Source organism: Pithys albifrons, chromosome 9 (assembly GCF_047495875.1).
Source record: "Pithys albifrons albifrons isolate INPA30051 chromosome 9, PitAlb_v1, whole genome shotgun sequence".
NCBI lineage: Eukaryota > Metazoa > Chordata > Aves > Passeriformes > Thamnophilidae > Pithys > Pithys albifrons.
Window position 1 is genome coordinate 37,932,598 of NC_092466.1, and position 23,268 is coordinate 37,955,865.

The 23,268-nt window shown below is 47.0% G+C and overlaps 1 protein-coding gene across 3 annotated transcripts in view; it reads right to left on the reverse strand.

The window, feature by feature from the left end:
- SGMS1 (sphingomyelin synthase 1) overlaps nt 1-23,268 on the reverse strand; it is an 89,319-nt gene that overhangs the window by 60,829 nt on the left and 5,222 nt on the right. Inside the window, exon 2 of one of the 3 annotated variants that reach the window (XM_071563266.1) lies at nt 10,189-10,457. The exons of the other annotated variants lie outside the window; for them this stretch is intronic. The gene's annotated coding sequence lies outside the window, so the exon portion shown is untranslated. The remainder of the gene's footprint in view (nt 1-10,188; nt 10,458-23,268) is intronic. 3 annotated transcript variants of the gene reach the window in all.

Sequence of the window (23,268 nt, forward strand, 5' to 3'; positions counted from 1 at the left end):
CTTTCTGACCAAACCATTCTGTGATTCAAAGTTACAGCGTTGTTTCTCTCCTTGGACTCCTCTCTCAGCACACTGTCACTCCACTGGCATGGGAGGAGGCAGCAGCAACACATTAGGCTGGATTCAGGCACTCTGGGGTATTGCACAGATCCTCCTGGCTTTGAAAACACAACCCCTATGGACTTGGTGTTTGCACCAAACCCATCCATCCACTTGCCATTCGTGCTTCCCCGGGATATGTTCGATGTATGCACCTGGAAGAAGTCAGGGGGGAATCATGGAATTACTAAGGATGGAAAAGACCTCTGAGACCATCCAGCCCACCCTGTGCCCAATGCCCACTTTGTCCCCCAGCCCAGAGCACTGAGTGCCACAGCCAGTCCTGCCTTGGGCACCTTCAGGGCTGGGCACTCCAAAACTCCCTGGGCAGCCCCTGCCAAGGCCTGACCACCCCTTCCAGGCAGAAATTCCTCCCGATGTCCAACCGGAAGGTTAGTAGAGGAGTCAAACAGGAGCTGAGGATGATGCCCATGGTTTCTCAGAGGATAAAGCCAGCAGCACAGTGGCCTGGTGGTGCCAGAAAGGTGTTCCCTGTTGTGTGCAGAAGGGGAACAAGCCAGGGCTTACGCCAGGATTTGGAGCTCAGCCTGTCCCCTCAGAGGGGCCTCCCCAGTCAGCAGCAGCTCCAAGCTCAGGCTCTGAGAAAAGGTATCACTTAGTAAGTCAGTGTCACAATGAACTCGGGACCTACAGAGGATACAGAGACACTGAAGTCACACTCAGTTCTGGACATGACTCATAAATTCCCCCAAAGATGTTTCACGTGCACAAGGCAACACCCAGAAACCAGTCACCACTTCTACCAAAGATTATTTAACATTTCTCAGGATGATGGGGTTTTTTTGCTGGGGGTAGGTAGTGGGGATTTTGTAGCGGTGAGTTTTTGTTCATTTTCTTTTCAAACATCTGCTCTAGCCAACTGTTGCCCATTTAATTGGGAAATCTGACTACTGAGTCCTCTGCACTGGAATTTACTTTTAACCATTCCAAGCCCATTCTGTACTCACACACACTTCTATTCCTGAACAAGCAACTTAAGCACAAATATTTTCAAGAGGTAGCACACACCCCAAGGCTCTGTTCCCTTGGAGCTAAATTTGGGAGGTAGAAGCACACCTGACTGGAACAAGCTTAAAAAAAAAATCACTGAGGCACAGTGACTGATTTCCAGGCACAAGTCACTGCTTTACACTGCTCTGCCTGCTTTCCACAGGCACTGCCATGCTGTGATTACACGGCAACCAGTGCTTGCTCTGCTCTCTGAGCCCTGGGTTTCTCCTTCACAGCAACTGAAACTGAAGTTTAAAAGAGAATTCAGCAAGCAGCTCTATCAAGCACATTCTGTGCCAAGGAGGAGGATGAGTATATTTATATAACAAAAGGCTTCCTGGGTTATTTTAAGGCTCCAGTTCTGCAAAGCGAAAAACTGAGGAAAGGGATGTTTTTCCTTTGTTTAAAAAAATAATACTAGTACCAAGAAGAAAGTAAAAAAAAAGGCCATTGAAAAGACAGAGTGTCTTGATATTCTACTATGTGAGATCCCTGGATCTCTGCAAACAGCCATCCATGTGCCTTGTGACCCCATGAGTCCAGAGCAAATGTTGCCACACACTGAGACAAACACACAAAAACCAGAGGCCTCAGATATCCATGCACCTGGAAGTGAGTATCTGCACATAAATGATAAGCTATGCCACACAATCACAGGATCACTGAGGTTGGAAAAGGCCTCCCAGCCCATGGAGCCCACCCTGTGCCCAATGCCCACCTTGTGCCCCAGCCCAGAGCACTGAGTGCCACGGTCAGTCCTGCCTTGGGCACCTCCAGGGCTGGGCACTCCAAACCTCCATGGGCAGCCCCTGCCAAGGCCTGACCACCCTTTCCAGGCAGAAATTCCTGCTGCTGTGCCCCCTGCCCTGGCCCAGCCTGAGGCCATGCCCTCTGCTCCTGTCCCTGTGCCCCGGAGCAGAGCCCGACCCTTCCCGGCTCCCCCCTCCTGACAGGGATTGCAGAGCCAGAAGGTGTCCCCTGAGTCTCCTTTTCTCCAGGCTGAGCTCCCACAGCTCCCTCAGCTGCTGCTCCAGCCCCTTCCCAGCTCTGTTCCCTGCCCTGCACACACTCCAGCCCCTCAGGGTCTCTCCTGCCAGGAGGGCACAGAACTGGCACAGCCCTCAAGGGGTCCCAGCGGTGCAACAATCCCTGCCCTGGACAAAGGGAACAACACAGACCCCATAACACTTGGTTTGAATCTTTTTCAAAGCAGCCTCTTGCACTGCACCTGTTGATGTGCAACCCCTGTTATACCTGCATTAAAGTTTAAGTAATAGATTCCTACATTATTCACAACGTTGGATGCACAGCAAAGAGCAGCTGAATTGATGCAGTGACAGGAGCTCCTGGTGTCTGCTAAGTGTCTTGTGCTCTTAATATTGATGAAGTTGAAGGAGGGTGGGGAAAACAGGAATTTTTCATGACTGATTGAAACAAGCCTAGATATTACAGTCTGTCCTGAACAACTATGACACAGGTTCAGCTTTCAGGAAGCAACAACTGCAAAAACCTGCTCTGACCAATTCACTTGACCTGCAAAGTGAGAAAAGAAAAATCAGTTCCCCCAATTTCAGCAGCTGTGATCTTTAGTCACAGCACTTTACTCATTATTTCTGATGGTATTTCTTAGGGTTTCTGTGGGAAAACCACTGAACATATTAATTCTTCAACCCTTGAGATCCAGACAGACAGTAGTGGGACAGCCAGAGGAGGGGGGCTAAATTCAATGTTTCCACAACCAAATTTGCTCAGACACCACAGGAAGAATTATAACTGCATTAGGAAGAATCACAAGTGAAAGCTGCTTCTCTGCTTTTTCTCTCACCACAGCCTCTCAGAATCAGCCAGTTCAGGTTCACTGATATTCCAGCACTTCTTGTGGCAAAGGCAACAGCTTTCCCAGCTAGGAACGGGAGGCACAGAGGACACCGCGTTGGTCACTGGGGCTACACACAAACAAAGAGCAGCTTTTAAAACACATTCTTTCTCAAAATCTCTATGCCAAATAGCTCCACTTTTATTTTCTGATTTTTACTACACCTCCCCCTCCAGCTCTGCAACCACTCACGGAGCTTTTCAGCAACGATCAACCCCAACAAAACCACAACAAATCTGATGAGATGCCTTTCAGAAAATCCTCACACAGCTTCAAAGTATTATTAAAAGACAAAAATATAACTACAAGCAGCAAGAAAGGGCATATTACCCCATTTATTTTCTCTTTGCAAGTCATTCATCTAAGTCAAAGCCAGAACCGGGAATGGAAAACAGGTATTCCAGCTGCCCGTCAGGTTGTCTACCCAATATGTGTCTCCAGTTTCAACAGCCAGAAGGGCAAAGATTTCCTTATAAGTAGGGGTTTGGGGGCATTTATCCACAATCTACATCTTCTCAAGTTTTGCTCTTAGTTATCCCTGCCTAGAGGCAGGAAAAAGGAATTGATCTGATTTATCTTTCAGTTGCCTTTTCCTAAGATTTTACAGTTTAACACTGGAGTGTGACAGTTTGGATAATACCCAAAGGGAAACAGGTATCTGCCCATCCAGATCCAAACCAAGAACTTGCCGAAATGCAGGTCACAGCAAACAAAGTACTGAATAAATACATCAAGAACACATGTGCTTGAAAATGCAAAGTTCATTTACTTACCTGAAATTGCTTCTCTACCCAGAGCACTCGATGCATCAGGTCAGAAGCTCATTGTGAACATGAGAGTCAAAGTTTAGAAGACCTGCTGCTGGCTGCTTCTCACAGAGTCACGAGAGTCACGGTTAAAAAACCCCAACCAAATAAAATAACCACAAAGCTGACAGCAAGCCTTCACTAAAGCACCAGCAGTTGTTAAGAGTGTGAAGATGACCTCAAGGTGTACTGATAGCTGGGATACACAGGAATGACCATTGTATCATAGAACCATGGACGGTTTGGGCTGGGAGAGACTCTAAAGATCACCCAGTTCCAACCCTGCAAAGACACCTTCCACTAGACCAGAGTGCTTCAAGCCCCATCCACCATGGCCCTGAACACTTCCCAGGATGGACAGCTACACTTTAAAGAAATAGTATTTCCAAAACGACTACTCAGAAGGGGGGAAGAACCTTGTGTCCAAACAGGCCCATAAGCAGCTCACTTTGGATCTGAAGGAGACCTGAGGTGCTTTTCATTCCACTTTGTGGCATCCACTCCTCTCCACAGGCAGCAGTCTTCCCACAGAAGCCTGTCTTGGATATAGGCTCTTTCTTCTCCCAGCCTGCATCTGGAAAGAGTGGTTTTGATGAAACCACCACCCCAGGAACACCATGGGAAATGGAGCTGCCAGGAACAGGCCACGGAGCCCCTGGTGTGCCCCAGGGGCACCACAGAGCAAAGGCATCTGCTACACCCAGAGCACCTCCTCCTGTACTGAAGAAGTAATCCAGCAGAACTCCTGGGACACACATTGCCTTGTGGAGCACAGAGTGAAGGAACGAACCTCCACATTTGCTTTGATGGGAGCTGGTGAAGCCACCCTGGCTCTGAACCTGGCATCACACCACACGTTTTGCTGACAAGTTATCTGAGGAAGGCTGAGAGCCTTTCCTGATAATCTTTGGGATAACTGATACCATTTACAAGACAGGGGAAACACTTCCACTGAAGCAAAACCAAAAACTGAAAACCAAAATGCATGTGGCATGTGGCAGCACCCAGAAATGGGTTTCCTTCCATCCCTTTTACCTCCTACACAGCTAAACAGAGTCAGAAGCAGCACCCAAACCACTCAGTCCTGCCACTGGGAACCAATTCTACTCTTGATCCAGCCCCTCTAGCTTCTAAGAGAGCCAAAACCAGGACAGAGGTTCGGAGCAGAACCAGTCCCCCTGCACTCTGTAGGATTCTTCAATTAAACTTTCAGAGAAAGGAAAACCAGGTCTCCCTGCTCCATTCATATTAGATAGAAAAGTGCTATTTGTGCACTCCCGTTCAAGGACTAGTTGGGGAGGAGAGGGGCTAAATAACTCTGGCTGTGCTTGCTGAAGCAGAACCAGACCCCAGGGACTGCCAGGAAGCAGGCAGCTGGAAGCATGGCAGTTCTGCTCTCCTGCACTCCTCCTCAGTATGTTTAGCATTACCTGGAAATTTGCTGTTGGGGTTTACACTGAAATCTGGTCTCATCTTCAAGATGAGCCCATCCAAGTGCTCGGGGAGGGTGATACCAGGAGCCTGACCCTCTGAGCAGCCCCCAGCCAGAGGAGTCCTCTGCGTGCCAGGCTGGAGGTCACACAGCTCCTGTCCCTGGGGATGGAGCCACGGCACACTGACACGGCACAGGGAGAGCCTATCTGGCCGCCTGCAGGACTGGAGAGCTGCCAAATCCCAAGAGGAGTTATCCATCCCATGTCTTCAGGACAGAGGATGTTTCCTTAAGTAACTGGCTCTTATCTCGTAAGAGCAGCTGCCCTCCCAAACACATCACACTTGTTCATTTGCCAAGTTTTCTGAACCCCCCCCAAACCACCCATCTGTCAAGAGTATGACCCAAGGGAAAGCCAGCCTGCTGAACCCCTCTCTACATCCAGAGGGAAAGCTCCAAACCTTGCATGCCCACTCCTGTGGGAAGGACAGTTTCCCCAATTCAAGAGACACTGGAGCACAAACTCAGACATAAACACACACTCTGGATGAGCAAGGCGTGAATCAGCTTGTGCTGCTCAGCACCACAAGATGCTCCATCCCAGCTGCAGCCTCTTCTTTTGCCGTAGAACCACACAGACCCTGTAAGGACACATTTCCTGACACATCCACAGTTATTTCCGGGCCAGTTAGAAGACAGCAGAAGGAATTCATGCTGACAGTTTGCTTCGGGTACTACCAGTTCAGCTGACAGCAGGGCAGCACGGCAAGGTTTGATTAGAGCTCACCCCTATCTCTCCTGTGGCATGCACAGCACTGCCTTGTGTTATCTGATAAACTCTGACATTTGTTACACACTCCTCAGAAAATAAAAGGTCTATCTTACCCAGATCGCTGAGCCCCTGTGCCAAACTCCCTCACCCTGAGGAAGACCCTTGTGTACACACAGCAAGGGCTGCTGCTCTGCTGGGGTAGGAGGTGCCAAGTTCAGAGCCCTGCCTCCTCAAACTGGTAATACCCTTGAGAGAATCGTTTGGTTGCTGGAGTTGCTAAGAAATAGGGAGCTGGAATGGCACGAGAGAAAACTGTATCTATTTTAGCATCTAACGTGACAACGCTCAGCACTGCCTGCGCCACCACTTGCTCTGACAGCCACAGGATTTCTTTCATGCAGAAGCACAAGCTGAGAAGAAATTCTGAATGTTTTGATGCTACGAAGATTAATGCCTGAAGTCACTTGCCAGCCTAGTTCTCCACGTCACAGCACGGCCAAGAACTACCAGTCAGTCGGACCCAAACACCCTCCAGAGCATCGCTGGCTTATTTGCAAAACATTCACCACTTTACAACACCTGATCTAACACAGTCACCAGCCCAGCCTGGAGCAGGCTCAGAGTTGGAGCTGCACCTCTGACTAACGCACTTGAAGAGATTACAGCCAGTGGGCACCTGCAGGATTTCCAGAAAGAGCACATGATTCCTTTATTAATAATTCAAATATTTTTATGTGGATGCTACCCTCCTCATTCTCCATGCAGAATTACAGGCAAACCAGCCATCCATATGGGTTAGGAGAGTTAAGGGGCCGCACCTGAGTGCCAAGGGCCACTTTGGGAGGCTGGACAGAAGTGAAACTGTGTCCTTGTGCTGTCCAGCAGCACAGACATCTTTTCCTTCCCCCTTCCTACTCCTTTCAAGCAGCACCACAGCAGAAGCAGCGAGAGTAGGCTGCCTTACTCTGTTACCCACAGAACCAGAGAGGACCAGGAATGTCTCTGAGGGCTGCATTAACCAGCTAATGGCTGCTTCTTGGAAAAGGCACCCTGGTGGTTAGAGAAGCATTTTCATTTCACACCTTAGCACAGGGTATTCCCACATTTCACCAGCTTCTTTCTTTTTTCCCCACCATGTTTGCTTTCCCTTTGCCAGACTGGAGTACTCCTTAAAATGCTCTGGAGAAATTCAACCTAAATAGATCATAGTTTACCAACTCAGTTCACTTGTGGATTAAAGAAATCAAATTAATTGATTTAGCGACGAAGTAAGGAATTTCAAGAGAATGTTTAGCTGATGCCCAGGATGTCGTTTTAATCCTCCTCACAGTTAATTCTTTGAGCAAAGGAAGCCTGTAAAACTTGAGATGCAGTTCTTACACAGAAAAACATCTCGACAGGCAGTGCTAATCACTGAACTATCTTGCAAATTGATCCTAATCTACAGTTGCTTGTCTCTGCACTCTTCCTGTGGAGACAATAAAAGAGCCTGCAAGGAAACTATGGCCCTCATTTGGCTGATGTAGATCTGAAGGAGGGAACCACTAAACACCACTCTACCCATCAGTTTGCCATTAAGGGCAACTTCCATTTTGCATTTTTGTCTTTAACTGGAAAAAGTAGAATATTCTTAGCTCTCATTTCCAGTTTGGGAAGATTCAGAGATAATTCTCCCCCTCCCCGAGTTTTTAACCAGTGCCTGGTAACAAAGCCCAGACATCCCTTCCATTTTTCCTGCATGGAAAGATGGGAGCAAACCTGCCAGCACACTGCAAACTCATTCCTGCTGTCCCAAACTGTGATAAAACTTATTACCACCATCTACAGCAACATAATTAAGTGAATTAGCAAGATTTGTTCATGGGATTACTTTTTTCAGTTCTTGCAGTATCTTGACCTGACTATACCTGACCCCTCCAGGAGGAGACTTTCCAAAATATTCATTCCTTTTCTCAGACCTGTTCCCCCCCTTCTTGTTGTTCATCCTTGCAAAAAACATCTTGCAGGACACATTCCTCCCCCAAACCTGGCCCCAACAGCTGGAAATCTTTGCTCTAAAAGGATGCCAGAACCCTGAGAGGTGACAAACTGTTTTCAACTGCCCCCAAAGGGTGAGACACTCAGAATTTTTCAGATGAACACGAAAATACTTCTAAGAGAAAAAGCTTAGTTAATTCTAAACAAATCAAGTTATGACTAGGCTAGAAAACAGTAGTAACATGAAACACACTGCAGCTACTCACAGTAAGGTCTTTTCCAGGATATTCCCAGTTAGACCTATCTAGATAAAAATCCAAGGTGTGACCATCTGGACACAATGATAAGGAATGCAGAGAATGACCAGAGTTCCCTCAGTGTGTTCTTCCAACAGGCAACGACAGCACTGAAGTTTCCTGCCATCCACCACCAACACAAACTACTTCAAGTGGCTTATTACACTGTTTAATTTTACCACTCAAACTGGTGTCTGGCATTTCATGGATTATTTCCCATTGACTGGCACCTATGCTGGCTTTACATGAGTCGGAGGGGAATGGGATGAAGGCTGAGGGCCCCATGACAAGCACAGTCCATGGGCTTCTGCTAAGGGCATGGAGACAGAAATGGTTCACCTTGACCTGTAAGGAACATCACACATCAGAATTTCCACTACATTTAAATACATTACTTCACTCCCAAAAGCCTTCCTGTCCAGTTACCCACTGATTTAGAAACAAGACACAGCAGTATGAAAACTCAGCTCTGCCCATTTTGCCAGTGCCTTGAAACAACAGGACTTCAGACATATCCTATCTCTGCAGCAGGGAACAGCATGGCAAAGACAGAAAACACAGTAACTGCTTTGGAAAAAGGTCTTCACAGACCAGAGAGCTGAGAAACTATTTCTCAGATGCAAGACTTTTTACTTTTTAACGTGAAAACAATTACAAACATGAGACTTTACCGGGTGGAACACGATTCCTGCAGAGTAATGGTGTAATGGCTTGGGAAAAAGGGAAGACCAGGATGGATGCTTCCATGCAGATCCCAGAGGAAGGATGAGAACAGAGAGACAGAGTTATCGGCAGACTGTGCAGCCTGGGGAGATTACAGGAAATCACCAGGGCACCAGCCCAGACCTGCTGGCTGCTTTTCCAGCACCAGCAGGAGCTTTAGTTCAGCCTGGCCCCTGGAACATGATCCTGTGCTGGTGACTGAATGTCCCCTCTGTGAGCCACATCTCAGGCACTCAGCTCGCTCTGGCCTCACGCTCCTCCGAGGACACAGAGCTGCATTCCAGAAGTATCACTGGATGTCGATGCTTCTCCCGCGCAGGGGGATCAGGGATACCCAGCAGGACAGCTGGCAAGTTTTGTGTTCCTCACTCAAGCCTTGCAAGCAAGCTAAAAACCACCTGCTGCTCTGTGAAGCACACCGAGACCTGCACTGAAGTGGAAAACCAAAGAACACCTAAACATGTTCTGCTCGAGTGGTAAACACCTCAAAATGTGCCCAAGCAGTTTTCCCTAAGTTACTGCAGCAGGTATCTGTTGAATATAAAAAAGTGCTGTTAGCAATGAATTTTATAAAAGAGGCTTCTTTGGGCTCTTTGTATGTGCGTCTCTTCTAAACAGACGATTTGCAAGGTAATTACTGGTATCAGACCAGCAAACTCCCAGGCATGCAATGCTTGGGAAGCTGTCACATTTTTACCTTTCCAATTCACCTTCCTGCCCAGGAAAATGTCAAACACAGACTGCAGACTGGGAAAAGGGAAGGTACTGCTCCTGCAGCACCTCTGGGCTGGAGTCAGCACACCCAGGATCAGGGACTCCTTTCAGAGATTCCCTTACAGCACTGTCATCGCTCAGTGAAAACTTCAGCATTTGCCTCCACTATTACAGTACTCCAAGTCAATCTCACCAGGCTCCAGGGCTTTTATTTTATCCACATTTTAAAAAATATTAAAAAATTAAAACAAGTAGAAGAGCTACCACCCCAAACCCTCAAAGCTGTTCTGCTGTATCAGTTAAACCAACACATAAGAGCAGCTAAACTGCCCTGTAACCAGGCTCTGTCTGAGGCTTTGACTTCTTTCAACTCCAGGAGTTTCCTGAGCCTGGACTTAATAACTCTCTGGGAAGAATTCACCCAAATAGTTGCTTGGCTTCCTCCCCTCTCCCATTTAAAGCCTTTGTATCCACAACATTACCTGGCATGGAGTCTGTCACTGTACAGAGTGGGGAACCCACGTGGCACTGCCACTCCTCGGGACTCCAGGTACTGCTGCGTCCTGACCTTCACAGCTGGATGGTGTGGCAAGAAATCCTTGTTTGTGGCTCCCAGGCTATGCACAGCCCCAGGAAGGTGTGTTTACACTGCTGCCCAACTCTGGAGCTGTCACAAGCTGTCAGGTGCCCTCCCTCAGCTCTCACTCACACGCACCAGGTTACAATCCACAGGTTGGGAATGCTCTCCCCTCTGTAATGTAATAACACGTGGGAGGGAGGTTAGAAATCCTTCACCATAAAATAAATACCAGAAATGTGTTTTTTCCTCTGGAAGCAAAGTTATACAGAAACACACTATCTCAGTAAGTCCCCCCATGATTCCTAAGATGCCATATGAATATTTTTAAGCACATTTCTAGGGGCTCCTACTCAGAACCCAGCAACATCCAGTGGAAATTAGAGGGAGAAAAGCTTGTGCAAACTGCTCCATAATTAAAAAATACTCTGGTTATGGATTCCAGTAGTTTTTCAGACAGCAAATGGCTTGGAATGTGATATACCCATCAAAATTAACAGTTAGATACAACACGTTGCCCCACTACATCCCACTCCTGACCCTCAGTTCTGTTAGAGGTCCTTGTTCCCACCGACATGTTCCTGATGGCTGCATTCCACTCCACGAAGTAGTTTATACAGATGCTTTGTTTATCCAAAAATACTTAAGCTCCAAGAAACATTAAAGCAAGACACAGATTTCAGCATTTGCACAGCAAAGAACTGCAACTCCTACAGATACTGTCAGAAGCTTTCTTTCTTAAGACTTTCCAGCTATAAAAGACCATTTTACTAAAGCAAAGCCATAAACAAAAAGCAAAGTGTATTCTCTTAGTAAGGGACCACAAAGGGTTGGGAACAAGCAGAGGACAAGGCAATGGTGTCTCCTGCTCACTTTGTTCAGAGCAGATCATTGATTAATCAGTGGCAAAACCTCATGGTGCAGCAGGGAAACCAAAACCTGGGGGGGTCCTCCCCAGTAAGCAGGCTCTGGAAAACTACTGTGGCAGGGAATTTCCCTGCAGGCTGGCCCACAATTTCCCCTGCCGTAGTGAAATCCAGCCAGCAGATCCCCTGCCTGAGTCTTGCAACAGTCACACCCACCTTAAAATACACCTGTGCCCCAAGCACATTAAGGAGGCTGTTTTTAAGACAACAGGAATTATCCACGGCAGACACCAGAGACAAAAGCACAACAGTCAAACAACAACCCAAATTCAGCACATCCTAATTGTCCCAGGGGTACACAACTGGAAGATAGGAATATTAACAATGTTACTGCTTAAAAGCAGCAGCTCATTTTCCAGCTCAAAGCTCTTCCTATTTGAAGACATGCTGTGGATATGATCCCTGTTTTAGGAGAATAAATAAAATGTGCTGGACCCTCTTGCTAAGGCCAGGATACCAAGCTCGGGGAATTCTTTTTTGGAGGGGGTGGACAACAGTTATCTATTTATCTCCCACTGCTGGTTCTGTAGCAGTTATCAATTAGTGCATTTTCCTGTCCTGTCTCCTTATCTGTCTCTGCAGACTCACCATCCCAGAGCTACAGGTCCATGATTTTCCTGGGATATGGCTTGGTTGTTACCGCCCTGCCAGGAAATCCCCAGCCACAAGCCGGCTCTGTACCAGCCCCTCATTTCCACAGGCTGCCTGTTAAATCAATGGACTTATCCCAAGGTACCCTGGAAAAGTAGAGTTAGCCAAATATAAACAGAAAAACCCCACATGGACATTCACTTGCTCCTACTGCCTTCCAAGCTGGAATTTGTCTGCCGAGTTCAGAGACCTCAGACAAACAGGAGCTGCAAGAAGTGAAACCCTGGCAATCCAATATAGCAAAAAAACTCCAAAGAAAGTCGGTTGGAATAAACTTCGGTCAACTCAGTGCTTGCCCTCTATGAAGTTATCTTCGGCCCTAAAGTCTATTTTTCAAGCCTAGTCTTGTGCTGTTAACACCTAAATATAAGATTACTAGATGAGGCCCAAGGGTTTAAACAAAAGTGAGTAGATTTATCACAAGTCCCTGATAAGCCCCATGAAATAATGAGAAATAATCCCAGGTTGGATGTGAGAACACGGATAATTTCAATCTTGTTTTAAAAAGCAAAAAAGTGCATTATTGCTCAAGTACTGAAGAAGTGGCAAGACCAAGATGGGTCCAAGGTGGGATTGCTGGGGTGTTCCATAAGGGCCAGGAGTTGGACTGATGATCCTTGTGGGTCCCCGCAACTCGGAATACTCCATGATTTTAAACCAAACAGACTCCATTTTCCAATTTTTCTTAGTCCAGGGAGAAAAGAAGTTACGCCAGGCATCTTAAGTGCCAAAATCTGCTGTTTTGCCTAAATGCAACACACAAAGCCGTTTGCAGCACTTCCTGAGGTACAAACTACAAAAGCAGCAAGTCATGCAAGATTTCAAGTCTTACTTTAAAGCAAATTTAAAAAAAAAAAAAAGAAAAATAAAGAAGGAAAATAACTGTCCTGCCCCTTGAAAGCACAGGAGGGGCAGAAAGGCAGCCTTGTCATGAACAAGAAGGATCACACAACATGTCCAGCTTTCACAAGGCCCCTGCAACCTTTAAAAATGAGATCTCTCTCTTTCTCCAAAGACACACTTTACAAACCACAGGGAGAGGATGTCTAATCTTGAAACACACCATGCAAGCAGCACTGGAGCTGCAACCCGCTCCAAACCCACAGAGGTTTCAGTGTTTTCTGCCAGTCAGAACAGAGAGCAACAGGAAAAGTTGCCTGTACCGCTGAATTCAAACGTCAGTGCTAAAGCAGACCGAGAGGTTGGGAGGTAAAAGTGACTTTCATCATCCCTGTCCTGTCCAATCCTTCTGGGAACACCAGTAGGGTGACACAGCTATCCCAGTTAGCCCAATGGTCACTGCTCTACCACACACAGAAGAAACCAGTGCTCACAGTGGTTTAAACTGGTGACAGAACAGTTCGTGGCCACCTCAACAGAGATTTTTTCAAGGCACTGCAGAAGATTGCAGCACAGAAAATAAACTTATTCCTTTCACTGTCAGAGACTTACAAGGGTTATCCTCACCTCAGAGAAATTATAACCACCTTTTGCTTCAACACCCATTTTTTTTTATTTTGGCATCTGATTTCACAGCAGGCCAGAGAGCAGGGGAGCATTAGCTCAGCCTCAGTTGGGTGATGACATCCTGTACCACTCAGACCAGTTTCAGTGACCAGCAGAAACCTTCTCAGCACAGGGCAGACACAGTGATGAAACATGTAATCAGTCATGCCATCTCCTTTCCCATTCCTCTGCACAACACAGCTTATTTTTAGACTATAACTTCTGATGCAGGAGGGAAGGAAAGGACAGGCACAACAGCTGCAAGCAAACTTGGAAACACCAAGAAGGAGACAGATCCACTCCATGTTTTGGGACAATAGCTACATCTTCACCTCATATGCAGTATTTCTGGGCTCACCACGCAAAGATTCTTACTGGCACCTTAAAGTAAGAAATGTCGTTTTTTTGAGCTCTCCAGGTTTCGGCACAGAGTCAAAGATGCATCCTTCATAGAAGTATAGTCAGTGCTCTCATTTATTGTTTATATTACACACATACATATCGCATACTGTCTGAGTCCACGAATAGTACAGGAATATCACTGGTCAATGGCTAGGGCGTGCTTCCTTTACCACGCAGAGGGATTGGTACTTTTCTCAAAACTATGCCCTTCTGTATCAATGTGTTTACCTGTGTCTCCTAACAGCTGCCGCATTCTTTCTATTGTTTACTGCTCTTCTTGAAGTAGGCTTAAAAATGCAGGGCCCCGTTTCCCTCTCCATGGCCTGGGCAGTGCTTCCAATAACACACTGTGGCCTGTGTTATTAAAGTATTCCTCAACAGCACCTTTCACATGTGGTGTCCCCACAGTCACAAGGTGCTCACAGAGAGCCTGTCACCACCCTAAAAACTGCCTCTCCAAGGGGAGATTCAGGCTGGACAGCAGGAAGAATTTCTTGATGGAGAGGATGATCAAACATTGGAATGGGCTGCCCAGAAAGGTGGTAGAGTCACTGTCCCAGGAGGTGTTTAAGGAAAGGCTGGACATGACACTCTGGATTAGCTGACAAGGTGGGGATTGGTCACAGGTTGGACTCAATGATCCCCAAGATCTTTTCCAGCCTAAATGATTCTGTGACCCTTGTGAACTGGAGCAAATACTGGTTTTTTTGCCTCTTGCTTCACAGGGGAAAATAGGATTGAACAAGCTGGATCAGGTATTGAGGAGGAATACTGAGCAGGTGACTCCTGAGTGGTGGTTCAGGAAGGAAATCTCTGGTATGACAATCTCTAAGTCAGTGAACCTCTCCTAAACTCCCTCCTCCCTTCTTTCACAGTGGGACTTTGTATTCTTTTAGCATACCAAGCACATCTCCCGAATCTCTCACAGCCACTTAAAAGCCAGGGGTTAAGTGGAGCTCAAGTGAGGCAGCATTTCTGCTGTTGCACCGAAATTGTCTCACACCCTGCTCGGTGCTCACTGTGCCGGTGCCACAGCCCCCAGTGCGCAGCAGGGGCAGCCGGCAGGCAGATCCCTCCCCAGGGCGGCACACACGGGGAATGGCACAGGAATTCAATCCATGCCCACCCTCTGGGAGTACCGAATTCCACATCTGGCTCTGGGTGCCTCCTCTGCTCCCACATTCCACAGACCCGTTCCTTGGGTGCCCAGAGGCCAAGCAAGTAGGGGCTCTGCTCTCCTCTCAAGGTGCTGATAGGGGCTTATTCCCCCATGGCTGTAAAATCAGGGACAAACCTCCTGCCAATGCACCGTGCTCAGAGGGGACACGGGCTGAAAGTCCCCGCCAGCATCAGCCCCACACCCCAAATTCAGCAGAACTTCTTCCTCCTCCTGATTTGAGTCTCCTGGGAAAAGAGATTCTTCCAGTCACTGCAAGGAGAGAATCAACGAGACACCCGCACGGAAATGTGATGACGGCAAGAAATTCAGGGGGGATTCTCACTTGACTAATTTGCTGCAAATGAAAGTCAAGTTACAAGATGGTACCTGTGCAAATCACACGTGTTTAATTAGTAAAAGAGAGGCTGATGGGCAGCAATTGCTCTGTGTTCAACATCAATACATGCCTAGTGTGATGCAAAATATCTTTAAATCTCGGGAAATGGTTTAAATGGGCTTAACACACATGCACTAACAAGAGGCAGGTGACATGCTAAGTGCAGGGGGAAGATGAGGGTCATCTCTGTTGGAGAGCAGCACAGTGTGTCCATAAATAAAATAACTCCAGTTCGCCTGCAAAACAAGTACAGCTGAGCCCTAAGAAACAAAAGAAATTAAATAAATTGAAACTTCCAGCTACAAAAGTTATTTCAACTTTCAAAGGTTCCCATAGTTCAAAGAAGAAATTTTTTTCATGTTAAGTTTTCTAACCTGTCTTGGCCTAAAAATCAACTTGGAAAAGGAATTTAACTTGGAAAAGGAATTTTCTAGACCACACACCCCTGCTAGGCTCCAGTAACTGCTTTTTAATCTTGGTTCTGCTGGGCATTGCTGTGACAACCACCCTGTGCAGTTAAATAAATGGCAAGGACAGTCACCTCCCAGGCTTCAAGGGAATGAAAACTAGTGCTTATGTAGAAATTCCATATAAAAAAACATATCCTTTCAGAGTTTGCTTTTGAGAAGGCTCTGTTAGCTGAGCCTGGGCCTTAGGGCAGAGCAGAGCCCTTTAGGACCAGCAGAGCTGGATGATGCAGCTGTGAGGTGATGCACTCTCAGGCTCCTGGCAAAGTCTTGGCGGAACCAACAGCTCAATCCTGAGAATTGCCACCGACCCAGCTGAGGAACACACACTTCTGCTTTAAATACACACAGATTCTGATCCATCTGAGCACACAAGAGCTCCACCAGCCATTCCAGCCCATGAGCCAAGCAGGCGAGGCTGGGGAAGGCACACAGGCTCTTTGGGATGAAGGAGCTGCCACATCCCACCATTCCTTTAAAACCCTCGGGCCCCAAAGCCACAAGTGTGACCAACCTACTTTTGACCTGTATGAGCAACCCACTCTCCCAGTGTCCCATCCATCAGCCCTTGGCATCTCCCCATTATTCCCACTACTCCACCTCAGCGCTTGCAACACTTTGGACGAGTTTTGCAGCTGTTTTGGTATTTGAGCGCAACCCTTTTCCTTCTGACAGTTTCTGTGGTAAACTTTGACACCACAACCAGTTACCGAACCGTGGGTTTTGAAAGACAAAGTTCCCTCAAGAAACCAAGGTACTGGAACAGAGGAGGGAGGAGGAATCCCTCCTGCAATCCACTCATGTGAGAGACACTAAACTGGGAGGCTGAAAGCTGCACCTGGACAGATGTGAGGGATTAACAAACTCTTCCAAACAAGTTTGTGAACAAGGAACACACCACTGGCTTTTGCACTACTTCCCTTTTTGAGACGCCACCTCCTGTAAAGCATCCATGACTCAAATTTTCCATTTGCTTTTTAAACGCCAAACAGCCTCTTCCAGCTTTAGCAGTTCATCAAGTGATTTATGAACAGTGCAAAAACACTACCCTCGGCAGGAGAGAGAAAAACTGAGCTCCGCCAATGTATTTGCAAATTCGACCTGAACAAAGCAATGTATTTTCTCTAAAAAGTAACAGAAAATAAGGAGGAAAATTGAGCTAAACGTTCCATAAAAAGCCAAAGTGCTGCTGGGTTTGCAGAGAAGACTGGTGCTCAGGAGCAAAGGGGTCACTGTCAGTAGAAAGGACCTTCTCCCTAAGGCACAGAAGAGTGCACAACACCTCGTTCAAAAGGGACAACAGGAACACCAAAAGGTGCACTGGTACCATAAAACCACCAAAATTGTGACAACAAACAAACCCATTTGAAAATAGCTGTTTGTGCCCATTTCTGCAGAACAGCACAACACGAACCCAGCGGTCTTGCTTTACCGGATTCGGGGTTGGAGTCACCTGCTTTCAGCTCCCAATGCAAGCAGGGAATCTGAGCAGCCAGGTCCTCAGAAATACCAGCAGTGGCACCTCCCCGCAAGCACAGACCCCAAAACCAGACACACCTCAGGGTCAGGAACCTGTTCCATGCCTCTAACAGCCATCTGCAAAATCCTGGAGCTCACCAAGCCACTGCTAATTGCCTTTAATTTCTGGGATGGGACCACCCCGTCGGCAGGGAGGGAGGGGCGGCAGGAATTGCAGGCAGCTGTGCCTGCCCTCCCCCTCCCTTCCCTTCCCTTCCCCTTCCCTTCCCCCTTCCCCTCCCCCTTCCCTTCCCCCTTCCCCTCCCCCTTCCCCCTCCCCTTCCCCTTCCCCTTCCCTTCCCCCTTCCCCTCCCCCTTCCCCCTCCCCTTCCCCTTCCCCTTCCCCTTCCCCCTCCCCTCCCCCTTCCCCTTCCCCTCCCCCTCCTCTTCCCCTTCCCCTTCCCCTTCCCCTTCCCCTTCCCCTTCCCCTCCCCCTCCCCCTCCCCTCCGGGGAGACTTATCCCTCTCTCCAGCCTCAGGCACACGTTTGCTGGGAAAAGGAGGTCCTGAAACTGCGATCCTGGTTGCACTCCTAGATGTAAATCTGCGGGCTGATGTCCTGCAGAGCAAGCAGGATACTCTGACAGGGCGCGGCGTGACCCGAGTGGGAGCAGAAGTGGATGTTTCAGGTTTTATCCTGGCTCAGGGCAGACAGCTCGGTGAGAATCCAAACACGTGCACTGGCAACAGGCAGGATGAGGATTCTCCCTCCCTTCCCTCGCAGCTCTGCAAACTCTATTTTAGGTGTTTCAGGAAGGGGCAGTAAGTGTGGCAAAGCATCTTTCCAGTCCCCACAACCCCAAACTTGGTGTCCCAGTTCCCCTGAGTGGAGTGTCCCAGTCCCCACAACCCCACACCTGGAGGGATGTCCCAATCCCCACAACCCCAAAACTGGAGGGGTGTCCCAATCCCAACAACCCCACACCTGGAGGGCTGTCCCAGTCCCCACAGTCCTGCACCTGGAGGGTTGTTTGCTCAAAAGCCTGACTGGGGGAAAGGTGAGAAACAACTTGGATGGCACACCTCAACTTCAAAAAGGGGATCTGAAGTTCCAAAAGCACGAGCAGATTCTGCCCTCATCAGATAAAAGACATCGGTCTTTCTACACAGGATTTAGGATGGATTGACACACGTTGCAAAAGCAGTTTCATTAGGTAAAAAATAAAATATTCCCTGTAAAATGTAATACAAAAGGAAAATCAACACAGATCCTGAATTTCTGGTGCTTACCTTACCAAACTTTCTTACTCAGCACTTTCAAAACCCACCCTTCAGTTTAAGCTTCAAAACTTAAATTACCAGTTGTTACAAACTATCTACAACGTTTCCATCTTCTCCCTGATTTTTTTAGGAAATGAACTGGCTTTGAGCATTACAGGAGAATCCAAGGTTGACAACACTTACCAGAACAATATTGCTGCATTTTCACTGCACAGACAAACCTTGTGACTGATCTGGTAAAGCTCGATTTACTCTAAACGTCAAGTTCCCTTTCCCTTCTCACTTTATCAAAAGACCTAAACAGAGGGCAGGGTCCCCACAGCAAGGCAGGACTTGGGGCTCACAAGGATGAGACAGGACCCTGAGGAGGTGGGAATGGACACGAGGAGGTGGCAGACACGGAAGGATGGGAAGACCAGTCCAGGAAGGCTACCAGGACTGCACTGAGAGGTCATTTCAAAGTGTCTGATTTGAGCTGCATTTCTGTGTCTTGTACAAAGCTCTCCTCACTCTGAGGACAAGAAGTACCACCAGAGCTGGTAAGTTTAATTTGGGAATATTTGCCAAGACATGCTGAGAATACTCCTATTAAATGTTGTGCTTGAAAATGCGTGACTTTGCTGCACATCAATAGTTACACCGGAGGAGTAAGTTAAGTACACAGTTTTGTAGGCACCTAAGAAAGCCTCCAGATAAGGGAAGAGCTGTGCTCCTCCTTTTTCTCCTCTTCCCACTTGTCTGAGGCACTGGAGGAATGGTGCTGCCCTCACCCTGCCAATTTAAATCACAGCAATAAAAACACCAATTAAAAACAGAAAGGTACTCTGCTCAAGACAATCGTGCAGGTCAATCTCTCTTCCAAGAGGCTGACTAGGACACTCCATTTCCAAGAAGTACAGCCCAAATAAAATATGTAGGTTATTAAGCATCCAGCAAGTCACTGCACATAAAAGTCCACAGAGTAATTAACTTCTGCTTTATGAAAAATGAAATGATTTTAAAGCAGTCCTGGAAAGGAAACAAATCCTCAAAATCAGAAGGGGATAATAGTGTCTCTAGAGAACCCAGTAGAGAAACCATACCTCTTTTTATTTATCTTGAATTTGCAGTATTGTTAAGGCTCTAAACATAGCACAATCAACTCTTCAAGTATGTCATGTTTCACTCTGCAGTATCTGTGGAAATAAATGGACTTTTCCTCCCTTCCACCTGAAGTTTGTGGTGCCTCTTTCAGTGACCATCAGCAGCACAAAGAGCAAAGACAGAAAGATGCAAGAACTATACACAACCATGATGTTCAAGCATTGCTCCAGCATTCCAAAATCCAGCAATCCCAGGCAAAGCGACTCAGTGGTACCTGACCACTTATTTCTGATAGCAGCGAGTTGCACCACCTGAAATTGGAATGGCACAAGTGCTCCACTGGAATATAGCCCACAAGCATTTGAGGCTGCATTGGGCTCTATCCCAACTGTCCTAACTCAGGAAAATATTGGGAAACAAGCAAGTTTGAGCATTTCCAGCTGTCTGCACACATCCTGTCACTGCACTGGATATTCAGCACCAGCAAGTCCTTCAGTTACTCCCCAAAACAATACCCACTTCATTTCCATCCTCTGCAGTCCCACAACTGCCTCTCACTGTTTTCAAATCTAAATCAAAATCAACAACACATCAGTCACAAGTGAAGTTTGTTGACACAGCTGACAGTCACTGCAGGAGTTATTCCATCTCAGGGTGCAGAGATTGCCATTAGTATTTTTCATGACACAGACTCGGAAGAAGCCCGTTACTGACATTCCCTGCATTGCAATTTCCTTCCTGATAAGGCCCTATCCTGCCCAGTAAACCACAGTGCCTCTCTCCAAAACCTCATGGAACACCCTCTAAAGCTGGAAACCAGGGAGAGGAAGAGAAGTGAGAGGAGCCATGAATTAATGACAGCCATGAATTAAACCAGCCCAGACATCTCCCTTTTAACAGATGTATCCCAACCTTTGCTTTCTCTGAGAATGAAATCTGCAGCCTCTGAACCTAAAAGCAGGGATTTAGTGATAGGGATCAGAGCTTACAGCTCTGAGGCGTTCACACCTCCCCTGGGTCCCAGGGTGGGAAGCCTTTGCCTACCAAAGCCACCTTGCCACAACCACCAGAGAAAACCAGACTCCTTCACTCCAGCAAGTCAAGGAGTTCATCCCCATTGAACATGGAATTATGGAATGGTTTGGCCTGGAAGGGACCTTCAAGACCGTCTCGTTCCACGCCCTGCCCTGGGCAGGGACAAATTGTCTTTCCAAACCCTGTTTGTGCTTTAAAGTGTTCAGATACAGTTTATTATTATAATTATATTTCTTAAGCAGTCTAGACAAACTACAGATAATTTTTTCTTGAAATCAGGTAAATAATCTCAAAATATGACTTGGATTTCTATAATGAACAAGCTGTTCTGGCTTTTTAATTTGCTATAATGACTGGGGCACATGCAATGAGACCAGACTTTGAAAGGGTTGGCAACTGAGCGTCCCCACAGCTGTGTGTAGCAGGGACACACGTACAAGCCCACTCTCAGTGGTGTCAGGATCTCCCTGCACAAATACAAAGCTCACACCCCATAAGCACAGGCAAAGCGTTACCCACTTCACAATTTTTGGGAAGCTTGGAGCAGAAGGGCCTGACTTATTATCCAGTGCCTGGGTTATTATCCAATCTGCAAATAAACACAGATCATTAATTAAGGAGCATGACATCACATCCTGCAGGCTGACTTTCAACACACACAGTGAAATCACGTGAAGAAATACATATGCCCTGTGATTTCAAATATATATTCTGCTTTCAGACCACAACCACAGAAAGACCTAAATGGATGTCCTGAATAGGGAAACAAGAATATCAGACTGTTAGGGAACAAAAGACACAATAATCAATGAAGCCAGGAAACATTTTTGTAGAGTGGGCAATTATTTTAAAAATTAGCTCATATTCAGCTCCAAATGGACAGCATTAGAGCACTATTACAGGGTGAGGGGGACTAAAAACTTAATGCAAACAATCTACTTTAACCTCTTAAGTACACTGTGTGACATTAGCAAAGGAAGAATCACAAAGGGATCTTAAAGACTGGCAGCCATTCAGTAAAATGGCCAAGGAAAATTCGACTGCAGGCAGTGACAAATGATGCTGGTCAATTCACTAGTGCCCTGATGGACCATGACTTAAGCAGGACTCATCAGAAAGTTAAGATATTTAAGGAGTAGTTCATTAAAACATCAGTTGAGCTGGACAGGCACACAGAAGAAAACAACTAACAACCTTCTTTCTATTCTATTCCATAAATCTGGTGCACCAGGATTAAATCTTAGCTGTACCTCAGGTTCTTCCCTCCCCTCCACTGTCATCCCACCCTGGCACTGAATAAAGCCTGACTGTCTCCCCAAAACCCACATGAGGCTCTTCCAGCAACACATCTCCTTTCTGGGAGGTTTTCAAAACCCAAGAGAACCCTGAAGAGTCTGATGTTCCTTGGAGGTTTGTCTTGCTCTGAGCAGGAGGTAACATAAATTTGTTTGTGATTGTTGTCTCCACAAGTATTTTCAGAGCCTGTAGGAATTTGTTGTTGACCTCTCTCAAAAACACTGTAATGCTTGGATACAACACATGTGGCTAATGGGTCTGGGTCTTCTTAGCACAGACACTTATTTCTTGCAAGTACTCCCCCAAAAAATTCTGAACAAACTATCAGAACTCAAATAAACCTGTTTGGTAAACATTCCTTGAGACCTGCTCTTGGTTTTAAAATATCCTTTGATAACCCATCTACTTAAGTTTTTAAAGGGAGAAAATTTGAAATAGGACTTTGCACATGCACAAAAACAAGGGCAGGATCTGACAAAGAGTTTGTTAATGTGTGGATAATTGCTCATTACTGCCAGAAAAGGCTTTTGCAGCGTTTCATGGAGAGCAGATGAGAAGCCCCAGCCCATGACTGAGTGCTGCTTTAGGCAAACGCGAGCCTCTCCCAGTGTGGAGAGTCTCCATAAAACCATGATTCCATCAAACACATATCCTGGCATCCCGAAAGTGCCGGTGGAAAGAGAACAATATGTTCTGTCAAGTCATTTAGGAGGGATCTTCACGTGCTTGCGTTCAGCCTTTTCTCTCCATTCCTGCTTTGTTCACAGTGGTGCTTTGTTCAACACCCCCTACGCCACCCCTGCCTCTGCTCAGCACCCCCAAACTCCCAAGTCCAGCTGCCTCTAAGTCTTGTGTGCTTTTAATTCGACTAAAAATGTATTCCCTGGACACTTCACGTCTACAGACCACTGGCACTTCACACCCTTCAAAGCTCACCCTGAGCTCCCAAACACCCACTGGTGGTGGATTTTCACTCGCAGTTAAAGCAAGTGGGTCTTGAGCCCTGAGGCATCGCAGAATCCCAGAATGGTTTCTCATTCCACCCCCTGCCATGGACAGGGACATCTCCCACCAGCCCACGCGTCTCCAAACCCTGTCCCATCTGGCCTTGGACACTCCCAGGGATGGGGTAGCCACAGCTTCTCTGGCATGGAAGGACCTTGGAGTGGCTCTGGGAACCTTGTGCTGCTTGCATGGCCAAGCAGGTATTTCTGCAGAAATCACCCCCAAGGCGTTTTCAAGGTCTTTTTCATCATCATAACAGCAGAAGCCATTTTTAAGCCTTTCAAATAGTTTTAAATTAACTTCACCAACCAAGTTTTCC